Raw genomic sequence first — 9,534 nt, forward strand, 5'->3', positions numbered from 1 at the left:
AGATCACCCTGTGTGAACTGGCACTAATGGGCACTGATGAGGTTGCACTGACGGGCACTGATAAGGCAGCACTGATGGGCACTGATGAGGTGGCACTGATGGGCACCGATGATGAGGCACTAATATGCAGCACTGATGGGTACTGATAGACGGCACTGATGAGCACTGATAGGCGACACTTATTGGCATTGATAGGTGGCACTGATGGGCACTGATAGGTGGTTCTGATGGGCACTGATAGGTGGTACTTATGGGCACTGAAAGGCCACACTGATGGGCACTTATAGGGGACACTGATGGGTGGCACTGATGGGCACTGATAGATGGCACTGATAGGCAGCACTGATGAGGCGGTTACTGGCAGGCTTTACTGATGGGCACTGATTGGCATCTATACTGGGCACTGATTGGCACCTCTTTCGGGGACCGATTGGCATCCCTGGTGGTCAAGGATGGGCATCCCTGGTGGGCACGAGTGGGCATCCTCGGTAGGTCTGCACTGATAATCAATCAGCACAGACCCCCCCCCCCCATCAGGAGAGCAGCCGATCAGCTCTCCTCTACAGGCGTCTGTCAGTGCGACTGGCGGAAAAGCCGATAAATGGCTCTTCCTGTTTACGCTGTTATCAGCTGTGATTGAACACAGATGATCACATGGTAAAGAGCCTGCTTCAGAGGCTCTTTACCGAAATCTGAGATGCGGTGTGTCAGACTGACACACCACACCACCAATTGCCGTGCTGCATGCCTGCTTATCTGCTTATCCTGCTGGAGGTCATATGACACCCAGTCAGGATAATTGAATCACTTTCCGGCCATCATTCTGCTATATGGCGGGCGGGAAATGGTTAAGATAAAAGTTAGTTATAAGCAAACTCTGCCTGAGGAAGATAATCTACCCAGTCATCCTGAGGATAACCTAAGGATAACTGACAAAACATTAACTGTACTGCTGCAATGTTTGATTAGTCGTCACAGTCTGACCATTAGACTGAGGATGAAAAGCAGAGGACTGGGGGCGTGGGAACACTGACCAAGATGGCCGCTTAAGAGAAGAGCTCTACTCTACACCCAGGGGTTAACATATCTAAAGCACCTCCAATCGCTTCTCCTGTGCTTACCGGCTGCCTCTGAACCAGCTGCACCCGAAGGTATGTCTTGGCACCGTAGGGAGCAGCCACACAACCACAAACTTTCAGAATTCTTTCTGATTATATCCCGGAGGCTTCCCCAAGATGGCGACAGGTTCCTACAGCTGCCAGCCATGGCCGGTCCTCTAGTGTCCACCACTAGTCCATTGCTAGATTTCACCACTCTTGAGGGTAGCAGCTACAGCTCACAAGGGGCTCTGGCTCTTCTTTCCCTACCCTAGGGAACCCAGCAAAATCTAAGCTCAGGAGGGACCCAGGAGGTGACAGTGACGAGGAAGCACTATCTTAGATGAGAGGTGAACACCACCAGCAGCACTTGGACACAGCCTTAGGACAGGAGAACCAGCCTGTAAATTCCAAGAGATGCCAGACCAGCGCTGTCAATAGCAGGGGCAGGACAGCAAGAGGAGGCTGGGGAACCCCACAGTGGCAGAACACCAGGGCCCGGAGGCAAGACAACCTTTGCAACCCTGATAGTTCTCCCACTGCCTTGGACTCTTACATTTTCTTGGTATGCTGGTGACATAAAGCTCTTGTTTTCTGCCACCCTGGGGGGGGGGGGGGGGCAATACAGTAGGAAGGAAGGGAGCTCACTGCAGAACATGTGGGCCATCGTGGGATCGTAGTAAAGGGCCCCAGGATATATATATATATATATATATATATATTTGCATATTATAGTTGCCCCCCCTACTTTTGTCCCTGTCCCCCCATGTGCCCCCGCCCCTAAATATGAAAGCTGGAGACGCCACTGCACATCAGGGCAGCCTGTCTCTGACACCACACTAAAATAAATGCTCCTTTCCCTGAGGACTTCTCTACAATCTGACCTACTATCTTGATTAAATCAATACAATACATGGATCGAAATTCTGCAAGTTCGGAAGGCACGGGACGAATTTTGATCCATGTATGGGTGGGGTCCTGACAGGGCAGTTGTACAGAAGTTGATTGGTAGATTGACTTCTGTACAACTGCCCTGTCAGATGTTCACTGGTCGAACAGCACTGCCAGCTTTAGATGATCAGTGTATTCCCACAGTGGATAAAGCCAGGTACACACTATAAGTTTTTTTCACTTCAACCACAAAACACTGACAGCTCCGGTCTGAGCCACTGTACTAACTATCTGAAGTTAGTACAGCGATCTCCCCCACTGAGCTGTTGTGTTCTGACCTGTAGAGCCCTTCAGCCTGACCTACAGTAACTGCAAGCAATTTACAGACTCACACAGTTACTGTAAGTCAGAATAAATTTTCCTCACACTGGACTGTACACTAGAGGGTGCTACATATATATATATCCTCCTCCCACCAACACAAACAAAATCAATAAAGTCAATTAGAACACATCCATAAAAAACACCATACAAAGTGGAGCGAGAGAGAGGAAGGAAAATAATTACATAGACAAAAGATATATAGTATATGTCACTTTGTATAATAAATACATAGAATGAAAATTAAAAACATATAGAAATTCATTATGCGGGAATATGCAAAGAAATATGAAAATTGGGCAAAATGCATTAGTACACCCAATACAAGGATAAGGATCAAAATATGATTACTCTCAGAGAAGGGGGACTTTGCAAATATAAAAGATGTACCAGCCCTACTCTCACAGTCAAAACATCAGAATGAATTCTTGAGCATAAAAATATTTTTCATAATCCAAATCACCAGATACAGTATAATGAAGTAATACGCGGGCTCTTATGTTCACATTGCTAGATAAAAGCCCTTTTTGTGACAGAAAACTGTAGAAGAAAATAATCACAATGTATTGCCAAAACTACATACAAATGGACAAAAAACATGACAGCTCCCAGTTGCTTTGTTCTGTTTGTAAAGAAAGCAGCTGGAGAATCTCTTCATACCACACCTTTATCCTAGATAAAGGCCTGGTATACTTATTGATGGCAAATTCCATGGAAAGAAGGTATGTGCTTCCCTTTAAAAATGCATTCCAGACCTTCATCCTTGATGAGGGTTTGGTATGGGTGTCAGATGGGAACACTCACAAAAGGTGTGGAGTTTACCCAGGACGCTTGATTACTAGTATGGATTTTAAGGGGGAAACCCACACACAAAACTTGAGAACATTGGGGACCCCCAAAAAATCCAGACCAGACCCTAATCTGAGCAAGAAATCTGGCAGGCCAGGAAAGGGGGAATGCGTGGGTAGCTCTTATTTCTGAACCATTATACCACATGCCCTCAACATGGAAAGGGTACCTTGAAAGAAGGGGGCACCCTGGCAAAGCACCTTGTCCCCATGTTGATGAGGACAAATGCCCACAAAAATAAGATGATGTGATTGAGTAAGGAATACATAGTACCCCTTGGTACTTGGGGTCCCCCAAGGTTCTGTAATTGGACCTCTCCTATTTTCAATCTATACCTCCTCCCTGGGTCAGCTGATAGCCTCCCATGGCTTCCAATACCACCTCTACGCTGACGACACCCAAATCTATTTCTCTACCTCTCAGCTCACTCCCTCCGTCTCCTCACGTATTAATGATTTACTAAAAGACATATCAGTCTGGATGTCACACCACTTCCTCAAACTCAATCTATCCAAAACCAAACTTATAATTCTTCCTCCCCCATGTGCCCCTTTCTCTGATCTCTCTGTCAAAATCGACGGCACAACTGTAAGCCCATTCCCACATGCCAAGGTTCTAGGTGTAGTCCTGAAATCTGAACTCTCCTTTAAGCCCCACGTTCAATCACTGTCCAAATCTTGCCACCTCAACCTCCGCAACATCTCCAAAATATGCCCCTTTCTAACCAATGACACAACAAAGCTCTTAATTCACTCCCTGGTCATCTCTCGCCTCAACTACTGCAACTCTCTTCTCATTAGCTTACCTCTACATAGTCTATCACCCCTTCAATCCATCATGAATGCTGCTGCCAGACTCATCCACCTTACCAATCGCTCTGTGTCTGCTACTCCTCTCTGTCAATCCCTCCACTGGCCTCCGCTCACCCAACAAATTGAATTCAAAATAATAACAACTACTAACAAAGCCATCCACAATTTGGCCCCCAGCTACATCACTAGCCTAGTCTTTAAATACCAACCTACTCGTTCTCTTTGTTCCTCTCAAGACCTTCTGCTCTCTAGCTCCCTGGTCACCTCCCCCCATGCTCACCTCCAGGACTTTTCCAGAGCCTCTCCAATCCTATGGAATGCCTTACCCCAATCTGCCTGATTATCTCCTACTCTAATAACTTTTAGATGATCCCTGAAAACCCTCCTCTTCAGAGAAGCCCACCCTACCCACACCTAACAACTGTATTTTAATTTTCTCCATCAGCTCATCTCCCACAGTTATTAACTTTTGTTCCACTTGACCTCCCTTCTAGATTGTAAGCTCTAACGAGCAGGGCCCTCTGATCCCTCCTGTATTGATTTGTATTGTAAGTGTACTGTCTGCCCCTATGTTGTAAATAGGGATAAGCCGAACACCCCCCCGGTTCGGTTCGCAGCAGAACATGCGAACAGGCAAAAAATTCATTCAAACACGCGAACACTGTTAAAGTCTATGGGACACGAACATGAAAAATCAAAAGTGCTCATTTTAAAGGCTTATATGCCAGTTATTGTCATAAAAAGTGTTTGGGGACTTGGGTCCTGCCCCAGGGGACATGTATCAATGCAAAAAAAGTTTTAAAAACAGCCGTTTTTTCGGGAGAAGTGATTTTAATAATGCTTAAAGTGAAACAATAAAAGTGAAATATTCCTTTAAATTTCGTACCTGGGGGGTGTCTATAGTATGCCTGTAAAGTGGCGCATGTTTCCCGTGTTTACAACAGTCCCTGCACAAAATGCATTTCTAAAGGAAAAAAAGTCATTTAAAAGTACTGCCAGCTATAATGAATTGTCAGTCCCAGCAATACACATAAAAGTCATTGAAAAAAACGGCATGGGATTCCCGCACAGTCCATTACCAGGTCCTTTGGGTCTAGTATGAATATTAAGGGGAACCCTGAACCAAAATTTTAAAAAAATGGCGTGGGGGTCACCCCAAATTCCATACCAGGCCCTTCAGGTCTGGTATGGATATTAAGGGGAACCCCATCCAAAATTTAAAAAAAAAAAGGCGTGGGGGTCCCCCCAAAAACCCATACTAGACCCTTATCCGAGCACACAACCTGGCAGGCTACAGGAAAAGAGGGGGGGACAAGAGAGCACCCCCCCCTCCTGAACCATACCAGGCCACATGCCCTCAACATGGGGAGGTTGTTTTGGGGTAGCCCCCCAAACCACCTTGTCCCCATGTTGATGGGGACAAGGGCCTCATCCCCACAACCCTTGCCCGGTGGTTGTGGGTGTCTGCGGGCAGGGGGCTTACCGTAATCTGGAAGCCCCCTTTAACAAGGGGACCCCCAGATCTCGGCCACTCCCCCTGTGAGAAATGGTAACGGGGTAAAAATGTACCCCTGCTATTTCACAAAAAAAGTGTTAAAATGGTAAAAATGACATGACACGGCTTGGGGACAAGTCCTTTATTAAAAAATAAAAAAATAAAAATGTCCCCGTAGCGTCAGAGGGGGGCAGGGCCACCCGGTCCGCCCCCTCTGATGCACGGGGACATCCATATGACCCCGCCCCCCTCTGACGCTACGGGGAAGCCATAGGGGACATCACATTGTGGCCCCGCCCTCAGTTATAAAAGAACTGTCACCTGTGAGGACGCATCATATAGCGTGTGCCTCCCATGGAGGCAGGGCCGGTGCGGCTTTTTTTTTTTTTTTTTTGGTCCATCGGCGGAGCAAGAGAAGAAGAAGACAACTTCGTGGGACATTTTTATTTTTTAATAAAGGACTTGTCCCAAGCTGTGTCTTGTCATTTTTACCATTTTGACACATTTTTTGTGAAACGGTAGGGGTACATTTGTACCCCGTTACCATTTCAGACGGGGGGAGGCTGAGATCTGGGGGTGCCCTTGTTAAAGGGGGCTTCCAGATTCTGATAAGCCCCCCACCCACAGACCCCCACAACCACCGGGCAAGGGTTGTGGGGATGGGGCCCTTGTCCCCATCAACATGGGGATAAGGTGCTTTGGGAGGCTACCCCAAAGCACCCTACCCATGTTGAGGCCATGTGGCCTGGTACAGTTCAGGAGGGGGGGCGCTCTCTTGTCCCCCCCTCTTTTCCAGCAGCCTGCCAGGTTGCGTGCTCGGATAAGGGTCTGGTATGGATTTTTGGGGGGACCCCCACGCTATTGTTTTTAAATTTTGGCGCGGGGTTCCCCTTAACCACTTCAACCCCGGAAGGATTTACCCCCTTCCTGACCAGAGCACTTTTTACAATTTGGCACTGCGTCGCTTTAACTGCTAATTGCGCGGTCATGCAATGCTGTACCCAAACGAAATTTGCGTCCTTTTCTTCCCACAAATAGAGCTTTCTCTATGATGGTATTTGGTCACCTCAGCCGTTTTTAGTTTTTGCGCTATAAATGGAAAAAGACAGAAAATTTTGAAAAAAAACGATATTTTCTACTTTTTGTTATAAAAAAAAATCCAATAAACTCAATTTTAGTCATACATTTAGGCCAAAATGTATTCAGCCACATGTCTTTGGTAAAAAAAATGTCAATAAGTGTATATTTATTGGTTTGCGCAAAAGTTATAGGGTCTACAAACTAGGGTACATTTTCTGGAATTTACACAGCTTTTAGTTTATGACTGCCTATGTCATTTCTTGAGGTGCTAAAATGGCAGGGCAGTACAAACCCCCCCCAAATGACCCCATTTTGGAAAGTAGACACCCCAAGGAAATTGCTGAGAGGCATGTTGAGCCCATTGAATATTATTTTTTTTTGTCCCAAGTGATTGAATAATGACAAAAAAAAAAGTTGTTACTAAATGATATATTGCTCACACAGGCCATGGGCATATGTGGAATTGCACCCCAAAATACATTCAGATGCTTCTCCTGAGTACGGTGATACCACATGTGTGGGACTTTTTGGGAGCCTAGCCACGTACGGGGCCCCGAAAACCAATCACCGCATTCAGGATTTCTAAGGGCGTAAATTTTTGATTTCACTCCTCACTACCTATCACAGTTTTGAAGGACATAAAATGCCCAGATGGCACAAACCTCCCCCCCCAAATGACCCCATTTTAGAAAGTAGACACCCCAAGCTATTTGCTGAGAGGCATGTTGAGTCCATGGAATATTTTATATTTTGACACAAGTTGCGAGAAAGTGACAATTTTTTTTTTTGCACAAAGTTGCCCCTAAATGATATATTGCCCACACAGGCCATGGGCATATGTGGAATTGCACCTTTAGCTGCTTCTCCTGAGTATGGTGATACCACATGTGTGGGACTTTTTGGGAGCCTAGCCGCGTACGGGGCCCCGAAAACCAATCTCTGCCTTGAGGATTTCTAATGCCGCGTACACACGAGCGGACTTTCTATCCTACTTGGTCCGGCACACTTTCCGACGGACTTTGTCCGCCAGGTGCGCCGGACTTTAAAACGGACGGACTTGCCCACACACGCCGGGACTTTCCGGCGGGCTAAGTCCGCCCGTCTTTCCGACGGACTTTCGCCGGAGTTCCGGCGGACTTTCAGAATGAACGGACTTGCCCACACACGGACAAGTCCGTTCATTTTGAACGTGACTCAGGTGCGACGGGACTAGAAAAGGATGTCAATCTTGCCGCTTTTATCGGCGAGATTGACACCTTACTAGCCCCGTCGCGGGGCATACCAGGCCCTTAGGTCTGGTATGGATTATAAAGGGGAACCCCGCTACGCCGAAAAAACGGTGTGGGGTCCCCCTAAAATCCATACCAGACCCCGATCCGAGCACGCAGCCTGGCCGGTCAGGAAAGGGGGTGGGGACGAGCGAGCGCCCCCCCCCCCTCCTGAACCGTACCAGGCCGCATGCCCTCAACATGGGGGTGGGTGCTTTGGGGGAGGGGGGCGCCCTGCGCCCCCCCCCCCCCCAAAGCACCTTGTCCCCATGTTGATGAGGACAAGGGCCTCTTCCCGACAACCCTGGCCGTTGGTTGTCGAGGTCTGCGGGCGGGGGGCTTATCGGAATCTGGGAGCCCCCTTTAATAAGGGGGCCCCCAGATCCCGGCCCCCCACCCTATGTAAATGAGTATGGGGTACATGGTACCCCTACCCATTTACCTAGGAAAAAAGTGTAAGTAATAAAACACACTACACAGGTTTTTAAAATATTTTATTAAACAGCTCCGGGGGGGGGATCTTCCTCCGGCTTCGGGGGTCTTCTTCCGGCTTCGGGGGTCCCTCCGCTTCATCTTCTCTCGGCGTCCGGTTGGTTCTTCTCCGCTCTCTTCTCCCGGTGTTCCTGTTCTTCGGCCGGCTCCTCTGCTGTCTTCAAGTAGCTCTCTTGCCAGCAGAGGTCCGGACTTCTGGGCTTCTGGGCTTCTGGGCTTCTGGGCTTCTCTTCCCCAGATGTTGACACGACGCTCTCTCCTGCTGGACTGCTCTCCGAGGGCTGCGTTGTGACTTATATAGGTGGAGACCCCGCCCCCTTTTGATGTCACAGTCCCTGGGCATGCTGGGACTGTGACGTTTTAGGGGGCGTGGTCACTGGGTGATGTTGACCACGCCCCCTAAAACGTCACAGTCCCAGCATGCCCAGGGACTGTGACATCAAAAGGGGGCGGGGTCTCCGCCTATATAAGTCACAACGCAGCCCTCGGAGAGCAGTCCAGCCGGAGAGAGCGTCGTGTCAACATCTGGAGAAGAGAAGAGAAGAAGCCCAGAAGCCCAGAAGTCCGGACCTCTGCTGGCAAGAGAGCTACCTGAAGACAGCAGAGGAGCCGGCCGAAGAACTGGAACACCGGGAGAAGAACCAACCGGACGCCGGGAGAAGATGAAGCCGAGGGACCCCCGAAGCCGGAAGAAGACCCCCGAAGCCGGAGGAAGATCCCCGCCCCGGAGCTGTTTAATAAAATATTTTAAAAACCTGTGTAGTGTGTTTTATTACTTACACTTTTTTCCTAGGTAAATGGGTAGGGGTACCATGTACCCCATACTCATTTACATAGGGTGGGGGGCCGGGATCTGGGGGCCCCCTTATTAAAGGGGGCTCCCAGATTCCGATAAGCCCCCGCCCGCAGACCCCGACAACCAACGGCCAGGGTTGTCGGGAAGAGGCCCTTGTCCTCATCAACATGGGGACAAGGTGCTTTGGGGGGGGGGCGCAGGGCGCCCCCCTCCCCAAAGCACCCACCCCCATGTTGAGGGCATGCGGCCTGGTACGGTTCAGGAGGGGGGGGGGCGCTCGCTCGTCCCCACTCCCTTTCCTGACCGGCCAGGCTGCGTGCTCGGATCGGGGTCTGGTATGGATTTTAGGGGGGACCCCACGCCGTTTTTTTCG

Source organism: Aquarana catesbeiana, linkage group LG03 (genome assembly GCF_042186555.1).
Source record: "Aquarana catesbeiana isolate 2022-GZ linkage group LG03, ASM4218655v1, whole genome shotgun sequence".
Taxonomy (NCBI): domain Eukaryota; kingdom Metazoa; phylum Chordata; class Amphibia; order Anura; family Ranidae; genus Aquarana; species Aquarana catesbeiana.